The following is a 12,004-nucleotide window of genomic DNA, read 5'->3' as shown; positions in this document are numbered from 1 at the left end:
ATGCCTTCAAGGTGCAAGAGTATGTGATTGCATTTGGAGAGATGCCCTCTCTCTACATCAGCTCAAATAGCCCACTTCTTGACCTTGACATTGTTGGACATATCCTGCAATCAATTCACTCCATGAGACAACATTTTGCACAAGAACCTGGTCAAGGTTCGCAGTGTGAATCTGAGCATCTTGTGTAATGCCGCATGCCTTCAAGGTGCAAGAGCACGTGATAGCATTTGGAGAGATGCCCTCTCTCTACATAAGCTAAAATAGCGCACTTTCTGACCTTGACCCTGTTGGACATATCCTGCAATCAATTCACTCCATGAGACAACATTTCGAACAGGAACCTCGTCAAGGACCTATCGCAATCTAAGAAGTGCATCGCACGTGGCGTACATATTGCCCATCCTACTCTATGAGACAACATTGCGGAGTCGAGGACTTGTTGAACTCTAAGAAATGCACCGTCCTCTCTCTGCATATGTTGAAAACAGCGCACAGCTTTTTGACCCCGCCCAGCCTATTGGAGATAACGTGGGCTTGTTGCACTTTGAGAAGTACACAACACTTGACATACATATTGACTAACGTGTTCCCCTGACCACGACGACCTATTGGAGATAACATGGGCTTGTTGCACTTTGAGAAGTACACCGAACTTGACATACATACTGACTAACGTCTTGCCCAAATATGTGTTCTTTTCAAGTAACTCACGATAACAAATATCAACAGGTATCCTACTTCCCTGTGTTATGCCGCGTGCCTTCAAGGTATGTGATTGCATTTGGAGAGATGACCTCTCTCTATCTTTCCTGAAATAGCCCACTTCCTGACCTTGACCCTATTGGACATATCCGGCAATCAATTCACTCCATGAGACAACATTTTGGACAGGAACCTCGTCAAGGTTCGCAGTGTGAATCTGAGCATGTTGTGTAATGCCGCATGCCTTCAAGGTGCAAGAGCACGTGATTGCATTTGGAGAGATGCCCTCTCTCTACATCAGCTGAAATAGTGCACTTTCTGACCTTGACCATGTTGGACATATCATGCAATGTATTCACTCCATGAGACAACATTTCGTACAGGAACCTCGTCGAGGAGCTATCGCGCTCTAGGAAGTGCATCGCACTTGGCGTACATATTGCCCATCCTCCAATCAATGCACTCTTTGAGACAACAATTGCGGACTCCAGGACTTGTTGAACTCTGAGAAATGCACCGTCCTCTCTCTGCATATGTTGAAAACAGCCCACAGCTTTCTGACCCCGACCACCCTATTGGAGATAACATGGGCTTGTTGCACTTTGAGAATTACACCGAACTTGACATACATACTTACTAACATGTTGCCCAGGTATGTGTTCTTTTCAAGTAACTCACGATAACAAATATCAACACGTATCCTACTTCCTTGTGTAATGCCCCATGCCTTGAAGGTGCAAGTGTATGTGATTGCATTTGGAGAGATACCCTCTCTCTACGTCAGGTGAAATAGTCCACTTCCTCACCTTGACACTGTTGGACATATCCGGCAATCAATTCACTCCATGAGACAACATTTTGGACAGGAACCTCCTCAAGGTTCGCACCGTGAATCTGAGCATCTTGTGTAATGTCGCATGCCTTCAAGGTGCAAGAGCACGTGATTGCATTTGGAGAGATGCCCTCTCTCTACATCAACTGAAATAGCGCAGTTTTTGACCTTGACCATGTTGGACTTATCCAGCAGTCAATTCGCTCCATGAGACAACATTTCGAACAGGAACCTCGTCGAGGACCTATCGCGCTCTAGGATGTGCATCGCACTTGGCGTACATATTGCCCATCTTGCAATCAATGCACTCTATGAGACAACATTGCGGAGTCGAGGACTTGTTGAACTCTGAGAAATGCACCGTCCTCTCTCTGCATATGTTGAAAACAGCCCACAGCTTTCTGACCCCGACCACCCTATTGGAGATAACATGGGTTTGTTGCACTTTGAGAAGTACACCGCACTTGACATACATATTGACTAACGTGTTGCCCAAGTATGTATTCTTTTGAAGTAACTGTTGGCCGTCAATCCTTAACTAATATGTATCTAATGCCTCCATTAGAAATTTTTGTAATGTTTCGTGTTGGTCACATGGGTCATATCTGACCTCCGTGGATGATAATCCAATCTCTGTGTGTGTGTGTGTGTGTGTGTGTGTGTGTGTCCTCCTATGTCGTCGAGATACAAGGTTCACTTGTCGAAGCAAAAAGCTTTCGAGAAGTCTTAGGGATGCTTTTCTCCTTTTTGCTTTCTAAAAGAAACCTTAGTGTTGTGTTGGGTTAGGGAGACTTTCATTGTTTTCAGTGCATGATGGATAGAGACTTACTTTAAATGTTACTTCCTTGTGTAATGCCGCATGCCCTCGAGGTGCAAGTGTATGTGATTGCATTTGGAGAGATGCCCTCTCTCTACATCAGCTGAAATAGCCAACTTCCTGACCTTGACCCTGTTGGACATATCCTGCAATCAATTAACTCCATGAGACAACATTTTGGACAGGAACCTTGTCAAGGTTCGCACTGTGAATCTGAGCGTCTTCTGTAATGCGGCATGCCTTCAAGGTGCAAGAGCACGTGATTGCATTTGGAGAGATGCCCTCTCTCTACATCAGCTCAAATATCACACTTTCTGACCTTGACCATGTTGGACATATCCTACAATCAATTCACTCCATGAGACAACATTTCGAACAGGAACCTCGTCGAGGACTATCGCGCTCTAGGAAGTGCATCGCACTTGGCGTACATATTGCCGATCCTGCAAATCAATGCACTCGTTGAGACAACAACTACGGATGAGGACTTGTTGAACTCTGAGAAATGCACCGTCCTCTCTCTGCATATGTTGAAACCAGCCCACAGCTTTCTGACCCCACCCATCCTATTGGAGATAACATGGGTTTGTTGCACTTGCAAAAGTACACCGCACTTGACATACATAGTGACTAACGTGTTGCCCAAGTATGTGTTGTTTTCAAGTAACTCATGATAACAAATATCAACAGGTATCCTACTTCCTTGTGTAATGCCGCATGCCTTCAAGGTGCAAGAGTATGTGATTACATTTGGAGAGATGCCCTCTCTCTACATCAGTTGAAGTAGCCCACTTCCTGACCTTGACCCTGTTGGACATATCTTGCAATAAATTCACTCCATGAGACAATATTTTGGACAGGAACCTCGTCGACGACCTATCACGCTGTAGGAAGTGCATCGCACTTGGCATACATATTGCCCATCCTGCAATCAATGCACTCTATGAGACTATATTGCGGAGTCAAAGGACCTGTTGAACTATGAGAAGTGCACCGTCCTCTCTCTGCATATGTTGAAAACAGTCCACAGCTTTCTGACGCACCCCTACCACCCTATTGGAGATAACATGGGCCTGTTGCACTTTGGGAAGTACACCGCACTTCACATACATACTAACCAACTTGTTGCCCAACTATGTGTTCTTTTCAAGTAACTCACGATAACGAATATCAACAGGTATCCTACTTCCTTGTTACAGATCCTTCTTCTTAGCGCAGCTTTAGGTGAGCCATATCCACTAACAGAGGATTCTGGATACACCATTTGGTAAGGGTGTTAAGTTGCTTGATCTGCAGGTAAGGCCGTTTGCTAGTGGCATTTGAATGGGCCTTTGGTGGTGGATTGATAGTGCTGTAGAGCAGTTGATGCCAAGTCTGAGCTTATTGCAAAGGCTAGAAGGCTGGTAGGGCTCTGAGTTGGTAGCAAGGATAGGTAGGAAGGAGTAGTGATAGATGGGGGCTCCCCTTGGAACCTAATTATGTAACCCTGCTTCTTTGAGCCTAAGGATGTGGAGCACAGAGCTAGCCTACCATGGCAACAGTTTCAAGGGGTAGAAAAGTCCTGAAGGAGCTTGGAGGGCGCTTTTTCTGAATCTTGGAAGTTGATAAATCTGCTTCTTCCACAATACACACTCACTTTTTTTTTGCAAATCAATTGATTTAGCTATCTGTGGAAAACCTCAAAGAGAGGAAAACCCACCAAAAAGATGTACAAGGAAAGGAACACAACAGTGTTCGGCGGTATAGAATAGCTAAAAACATTCATAAGAAAGCTGATGTATCTCTGCTATGATATCACCAACTTCCAAGGCAAACCTCAAAGATTGCCGAAGGGAGATCTTGAAGAAAGGTAGTGGATCCGTATGAACGCGATGGAACATATAGCCATAACGCTGCCGCCACAGGCTCCAGTATGCCCAAAACCTGACCCACATGAAGAAGGCTACAAAGCACTGCAACGCCGGCGAGAAGATACCGAAAATCCAAAACCGCTTATGGAAGACCGTCGTGGGAAAACGTAGCCGCATACATGCAGAAACCCGACGAAGGAATTCTCAAGTGACACGGCAATCCCACAAGAGGTGACAAACATCCTCATCGACAGATAAGCAACGGACACATGATGAAGAACGGATACGGCGCATCCTAAGAAAGGTACCGACTGGGAGCACACCAAGTAAACACCGCCAAAGAAACAAACGCTCTTTCAATGGCAAACGACTTTCCCATAGTGCAGATATAATCCCGCGCCACCAAATATCTGATTTATGCATGTGCCAAATAGCGTCGCAATGATCAGCAATCCAAGGACGAGCCAGCAGAAGAGCATATGCCCGGCCAGCAGAAATATCTCGAAATGGCATTTCCCCAAGCTTCCAGTCAGACATGCGATCACCATCAGCCAAAGGTGAAACCGGCAAGAAACCTGACAACATTTGTTGTAATTCTCTCCAAATCTGACGATAGTGCATGCCCAATCCAAAGCGGCGAGCGGCAAATGGAAACTCGAAAGTGAAACCATCTGCATCCACCACATCCTCAACCACTCGAATGCCACGGCAGGAGAGGAAATACGCCTGGCGAGGCGAGCGGTCAACCAAAGTAAGAGAAAAAGCCCGACTCCAATGAAGACTCTCCGCACGAAGCGAGTTTCCTTCCCTCCGAGCATTCCAGGAAAGATAAATCGTAACCTGTTTCCATGCAGAAAGCAAGGTGGAAGAAACAGGGCATCCAGGAATACGAGCATCCATCTTACCAAATACTGCCTCCCACATGGATGATTGCCAGTGACCAAATGAAGATGTAACCACATGCTGAGTCAAGTGTGCAAAAATAAGAGTCCAAGGCTGAGATTGTTGCACAAGTGTAGGCAAAAGCATAGCCTTCCTAGCAATGACATGCCTACGCAGGTCCAATATATTCAAACCACCAAAGCACTTTGTTGTATATAGTTTTGCCATCGATATCAAGCGCAACCCTTTTTTGTGAGCACGCGTTTGCCACAAATGAGACAAAATGGCCGACATGAGAGAGTCAAGACAATGACGGGGCCAATGCAACAATGGCAAAAAGAACTGAACATATGCCACAAGGATACTCTGAACAATTCGTAGGCGAACATGTAGCGGCAAGGTAGAAAGCTTCCAGTAATGCAGTTTAACATTCAGGCGATTCATAACCCAATCCACTTTCTGCGTGTGAGTAACATTCCATCCAATTGGATAACCCAAATGCCTAGTGATTACATTTGGAAGAACAATCTCTACTGGCCACAACAGAGCATGCCAATCACAAGAACGAAGTGGCAGAAGCTTTGATTACGAAAATTGACTTTTAGACCAGCTGCAAGCACAAACAATTCCAAAGCGTTCATAATCTCTTGAACATCATTTTGCTGATTGCGGGGCATAAATAGCGAGTCATTTGCATAAGCCTGCCCAATAAAAGTATGACCCGAAGGTAGCTGCAAACCATGAAGATGTTGCGCAGAGGTCAAGTGATCAAGATACATCAACAAAGGATGAGAAGCAATTGCATACAGCAAAGTACTAATAGGGCAACCTTGCCTAACCGAACAACCAAGCGGCCACGATTCTGTCAATTCCCCGTCCAGGATGCCCGAAGACGTACTACAATCATACAAGAAATAAACCACAGTTGCCAACTTAGGACCAAATCTTAGACATCTCATTGTGGCAGCAATGAAGTCCCAATACACAGTGTCAAAGGCCTTTTCAATATCAACTTGCATGACAAGCACATCTTGTTGCGTATACTTCGCATATTCCATGCCAATCATAAGATTGGCCAAATTGTCCATGATTTGACGACGAGGAATGAAACCATACTGAGCCTGATGAAGCCCTGTAAACAAATGGTCCTTGATACGATGGACCAACATTTTAGCCAAAATCTTGTATATAACCGGCATCAAAGTTATGGGCCGCCAATGAGAGAACTGCTCGCAAAGCGCTTGCTTGGGCAACAACTTAAGTAAGCCCTCTTTCCATGAAATTGGCAGATCCTGTTTTTCCCATGCCACATTTATCATGAAGATCAGGGGTTGTTTAAGGTCATCCCAAAACGAGAGGAAAAATTCCACAGTAAGTCCGTCTCAACCAGCAGATCTCCACCGGCCCAATGCAAGCAAGGCACCATGCAATTCGGCGACAGAGAAAGGATCTTCAAGGCATTGTGCCTCCTGTGAAGACAGGATCGGACGAACATAAGAAAGCAACAATTCACGCGCTCGACAAGCTGCCGAAGAAGGCTAAGATGGGGCAGCAAACACCGTACGGAAATGTGAAACCATAACCTTAGCCAATTCTCGCTTCAAAGAAGTTGAAGCACCCGAGGGAAGCATAACATGTTTAATCGACAAAGAGACTGTCCAAAAGACAACGACAGCAAAAGAGAAAATGATCCGATAATTGCAAAGCATAATCTATCCTCATGTCACATACAAATTCTTCATATTGTTGCCCATTAAGCAAATACCAACGATCTAATCGTGCTCCGTAAGAGGAATGAGTAGCATGCTGAAAGGTAAAACCAGAGGCATCAGGATGCAAAGAACGCCATATATCAATCATTTGAGCAGAGGCAACTAGAAGATCCCAGATATGCTTCTCCGCAAGCAACATATGCGAATGTCCTGTGGTGCTGTCAAGTAAATCAGGAGTATTATTGAAATCTCCACACAAAAATGCATTCGATGTCCATGGGTGAGACGAGATTTCTCGCCACAAAGCAGCTCTTTGCCCAGAGGCCGTATATGCATATGTACCTCCAAATTCATGAACTCGACCATTCAACAAACACTGTACAACCATCCACAGACCAAGCGGATCGTTGTATAACATAACAGGCTGAAGCTCATGTCGATTCATCATCAATATACCAGAGAAATCTTGCAAGCCAGCATACGCAATCCAATATCCGGCAAAATAGGAACATTGACCAGCAAACTCGTGCTGATTGTGCTCTTGCAAAACAACTATGTCTGCCCTACATGTATGTACATAGTGCCAGGTCAACCGCCATTTATCCAGGTTACATAACCCATGCACATTGTATGAGATGCATTTAATATGACTTTGCATTGGAAACATATGTACATAAAGCAACAAGTTTCAAAATCAAGTGGAGGTGCCCATAGACACGTCTCCATCCACTGCATCCGTGCGAGCACCCATCCTCTAAGTCAAGACAGGAAACGTGTCCATAGTGTTTACATGCGATGTGGAAGCCTCACCAAGGAGTACATCTTTGTAAGAGTGCATCGCTTTATCCCATGCATCAATTAGCGTGCGATTGTCATTGCATGGAAGTTGCTTAAATGATGCATTCTTGTTAGCATTAACAGAAGGAACGTAATTACGAGCAGAAAGTGGCATGCGAATCTTCAGTGCTTTTTTCGGCACCACCAATGTATTGACATCAACAAGGCCAACTTTTTTGCCTTTAACAGCAGTCCCAGTCCCAAGATTAGTAACTTGTTGTACCTTGCCCTTCCCTTTATCCACAGTCGAAGCCACTTTAGCAGTAGAAACTCCACTTTGCTTGGCATCACTTGTGGGTTTGCCAGTAGGGAGAGAGGTGGACAAAGGAACAGCAGAGGGAGGGGGTTGCAAGACCGGCTCTGGACATTCGGATTGCATATGACCAAATTTGCCGCATCGAAAACAAGAATTCGCAAATTTTTCCCATTTAAGTTTAAAAGGGTGCTTGCCCACCCATGGATCACCTGAGTCAACCATAATACCATCAAGGGTAATCTTATCCGTGTCCCAAAGAATACAAAACCTGGTAGTATTCGCATCCAATTTTGGAGGACACATAACCTTCCCGAGCTACGTAGCCAACAACGGTAGGAAATGTCTCCACGTGCAAGGGAAATAAACAATTTCCACCCACACCGGGCATTTGTGACGAATAAGACTCTGGTAGTCTTTAGTGAGTGCCCACGGGAAAACATGTGTCATCTGCGTATTAAAAAAGAGGGGAGACATCTCAAGCAAAAGATTTCCACGTGCAACGGAAATAAACAATTTCCACCAACACCGGGAAATGTCTCCACATGCAAGGGAAATAAACAATTTCCACCCACACCGGGCATTTGTGACGAATAAGACTCTGGTAGTCTTTAGTGAGTGCCCACGGGAAAACATGTGTCATCTGCGTATTAAAAAAGAGGGAGACATCTCAAGCAAAAGATTTCGAACTTCATAAAATCCACGCGCCCCAAAGTAGACACCACGGACAGCTTGACGCTGACCCATTGGCCGACATCTTGCACAGTAGGCATTTTCCCCGAGAAAAACAGAATAGCTGCATTCATAGCGTACTGCGCAACTGGGTCCATAAGATCCTGCACCAGAATGCGCACCTCAAGAGCAGCGCCTGACCATTCCATGCCTGTCAAGCCTCCTCAAAGTCCTCATACAAGCATGCCTTTATCTCAGAAGCTGCCTCCGACGTGGAATCCATCGCTTTCTGACGCTTAAAGACGCACAGTGAGTCAAACATAAATTAAAAGAAAACCCCTTCTGCAAACAAAACCTACTAGCCAGAAACTTTTGGAGTCTATTGTTGAGAAAACCTTGCAAATAAGATATGAACCACAGCTATGTACATGCTTCACCGAAAGCAACAACCAAAACCCACAACAATGTACATTTCCTGAATTCTGCTAAAAGAAATGGAGCTTGACTGAGACACTACCCTGTATACAAACTGCTTTGTCAGTCTTACATAACAATACCCCAGTTGGCGTGCAAAGCCTTCTGCAACTGTCACCAACAATCTTGCTGTGCAACATTGCACCTGTCAATAGTGACGAACAGGAGGGCGCGTTGCGTACTGCTGCTGCTGTGCGCAGGGAATTTATGCAGCAGGAGCTTCACGCGTTGTCTCATAGCACTCCGCCTTCAGAGTCTGCCCACACACACAGCCTCGTGCGCAGACAGTGACTCACCCTTGCTGGCGCAGGCACAGTAGCGCGCAGGATTTTCACGCGACACCGCATACACACACACTTACTTTTTGGTACACACAAGCACACACTCGCGCGCTCTCACTGGCCTGCGTGCACATTTTTGACATCAGAAGGCGGGAGAAAAGAGAAGCTGCGTACCTCCATTTCCCTTTCTTACTTCTCTCACATACATACACACACACAACACACACTCACACACACATACATACATACACACACAAGAGCCCTTCTATTTAAGTACTCTTTACCTTCTCTGCAGCCTAGCTGCCTGGCTACCTGTCTTCTTGACTCCAGTAATCCGTCCTTGGAACATCAGCGGCTTCTTGATTTGCTTGAATACTGCAGGTTTTGCAGCCTATCGTCTCCTTGAAACATCTAAATCTTCTTGCTTTCTTGAATACCTCAGGTTTCGCTGTGCACACGCCTTTGCATTGGAATCCTTGCCTTCTTTCCGCTATCTGTGCGGTGCACATTCAAGCCTCTCTTGATCCCATTCTCCCTCCTCGAGCTCACATCTGCTGATCAGCAAGAAGAGTGGTCGGCCACAAAAGAGAGGAAGATTTCAAACTCACGCTTACTACAGAAGATAATAGAGGGCGGGTCGGGCTCCCTAACCTATGGGGAGCCATTGGACACGTCTCTCTCTCTCTCTTTCTCTCTCTCTCACACACACACACTCACTTCTCACACAAACACACAGCTCTTCGAAGCTGCACTGCACACCTCCCCTCTCTCTCTCTCTCTCTCTCTCTCTCACTCAGAGTTAGCAACTTGAGAGCTAGAGTACCTTTACGCGCCACGCACCTTGAGGCTTGTACACAGAAGCCAACGAGAGAGATAGGGAGAATGGTCGGAACCCCTTCTACTTACCATCTCGCTGGCTCTCGACATTCGCACACATTCTCTCTCTCTCTCTCTCTCTCTCTCTCTCTCTCGTTCGCACTCAAGGCTTGAGCCTGTCACCGGCCCGCTCTCGTTCGCACGCTCTCTCCCTCTCTCTTTGGGTCGCTGTGCACCATCTCTTTCTCTCCCTCTTCTCGAGTGTGTAGACGCGAGAGGAGTTGCAGATGTCATATCTCTCTCTCGTTGTTCTCGCACGCTACCTAGCAAAACGGTGCCCACCCCTACCTTCTGATGCTCCTCCTCCTCCTCTTAGGTTTCTTCTTCCCTTCTCTCTCATGGCAGCATCACAAGCCCTTGCATTCCCTCTCTCTGCCTCCCTCTCCCTCATCAGCCGCTCTCTCTCTCTCTCTCTCTCATGTGCTTGTCACGAAAAGAAGTTGGAACCTCGATCGTGTATCCCACCCCTCTCTCTCTCTCTCTCTCTCTCTCTCTCTCTCCACCTTTGCCCTCTCTTTGTCTCATACCATCTCCTACTCCCTTCATAGTAGGCCACACGGCAACCCTGGATTGCCCACATGGTGCATACGATAGCCACCACACCTAGTTCTTTGCAACTCTCCCACGCTTCCCACCTTTAAGGCAAGGGGCCACACTATTGAGTAAAGCATCATTAGCCACACAGAGTCGATGCACACCAAGAAAGACCCATCTCCCGTCGTACTAGGTCGCCCTCACTAACTCCCTACTCTCTAATACCTGGTTTGTCCTGATGCGTCACCTACACTGGGGAAAATCTCCCTCTCTTTCTTGCAACTCCTGATGCATGGCACTTCTCTCTCTCCTTCTGTCTCCTCCATGTGCCATTTGGCCTTCCTTTTCCTCCTAAAAGCTATCGAGAATCTAGCAAGATAGTCTATAATGAAGCAGCTCAAAAAGGATTGAATCCACCTACTAGCTTCAATGTGCTCTTTTGTTGAGGCTTTGATGGTGGCAAAGCTTAACAAAGGCCATTGTTTTCACATCAAGGGGTTTAGCATATTATGAGTTGTGAAAAGGTAAACTCAAAAATAGTAAACTACACTAGGTTTTTTCTATAGTTGATAAACTACAAGTAAACTTGATGTAAACTAGGTTTTATCTAGTTATAGTGGTTATTGGTCTACCTTCAATATGCAATATCTTGAAGGCCTTGAAAGTATCTAGGATTTACTGATGATAATCAAAGTGCTCCATTTCATGTATCCACATCATGATGGACATATCCTCGTAGTACTGAGGATTTGTAGCATTCACCAATCCACCCAAAAATGATTGAGTGTTGTATGGAAGCCACATCATGATGGACATATCCTCATAGTAGTGAGGATTTGTACCACTAACCAATCCATTCAAAAGTGACTGAGTGTTGTATGGAAGATTTATTTGATATTGGTAATGTATGAAGCATGGCAAATATGCCTTTATTAGACATTCAATTATGAACGTTCTTTTTGCATTGATTAAGTGACATACAGATTCTTTATAATACAATGTGAAGTTTCACTAATGTGATTCAAAATACAAAGTAAAGTTGCTATCTTAGCTGTATATGCATACTTCAATATAAATGTCCCTTTTTAGCAAAGTAAGAAATCAAAAGACAATTGTGTTAGTGGGAGGTCAGCTAGTCCAAGTGTACAGGTCCAAATGAGCCAATCAGTCTCTACCTTTGTCCTAGCCTAGGTCTAGTGCAAATTTGATACAGGACCGAGTTTTGTCCGACAGATGCGGGCGAGCGATCATGCATGGGCAGGTGTCCATGACTCTTCATTTA

The 12,004-nt window shown here is 45.4% G+C and overlaps 1 long non-coding RNA gene across 3 annotated transcripts in view; it reads right to left on the bottom strand.

Moving 5' to 3' along the window:
* The window catches only part of LOC147465811 (uncharacterized), an 81,465-nt gene extending 70,600 nt beyond the window's left edge, over positions 1-10,865 (bottom strand). The window contains exons 1-3 of one of the 3 annotated variants that reach the window (XR_015189465.1): positions 10,136-10,865; positions 9,597-9,863; positions 6,271-9,434 (exon numbers count right to left, since the gene is read on the bottom strand). This is a non-coding gene — a long non-coding RNA (uncharacterized LOC147465811). Of the gene's footprint in view, positions 1-6,270; positions 9,435-9,596; positions 9,864-10,135 lie in introns of those variants that run through there. The other 2 variants (XR_015189467.1, XR_015189464.1) reach the window with 2 other exon arrangements.
* Between the last annotated feature and the right edge of the window lie 1,139 nt (positions 10,866-12,004).

Source organism: Adiantum capillus-veneris, chromosome 1, assembly GCF_014529385.1.
Source record: "Adiantum capillus-veneris isolate H3 chromosome 1, ASM1452938v2, whole genome shotgun sequence".
NCBI lineage: Eukaryota > Viridiplantae > Streptophyta > Polypodiopsida > Polypodiales > Pteridaceae > Adiantum > Adiantum capillus-veneris.
Note: the sequence above shows the minus strand (reverse complement) of the source record. Positions and strands in the feature narration are given on the sequence as shown.